Genomic DNA, 236 nt, shown 5'->3' on the forward strand with positions numbered 1-236 from the left:
GTTCGGAGTAAGGATGAAAGGGCAGTGTGAGGGGTGAGGGGTCAGTGTGTGGGTTCGGAGTAAGGATGAAAGGGCAATGTGAGTGGTCAGTGTGAGGGGTCAGTGTGAGGGTTTGGAGTAAGGATGAAAGGGCAATGTGAGTGGTCAGTGTGAGGGGTGAGGGGTCAGTGTGAGGGGTCAGTGAGAGGGGTGAGGGGTCAGTATGTGGGTTCGGAGTAAGGATGGAAGGGCAGTGT

Source organism: Rhincodon typus, unplaced genomic scaffold, assembly GCF_021869965.1.
Source record: "Rhincodon typus isolate 14 unplaced genomic scaffold, sRhiTyp1.1 hic_rhity00006279, whole genome shotgun sequence".
Lineage (NCBI taxonomy): Eukaryota > Metazoa > Chordata > Chondrichthyes > Orectolobiformes > Rhincodontidae > Rhincodon > Rhincodon typus.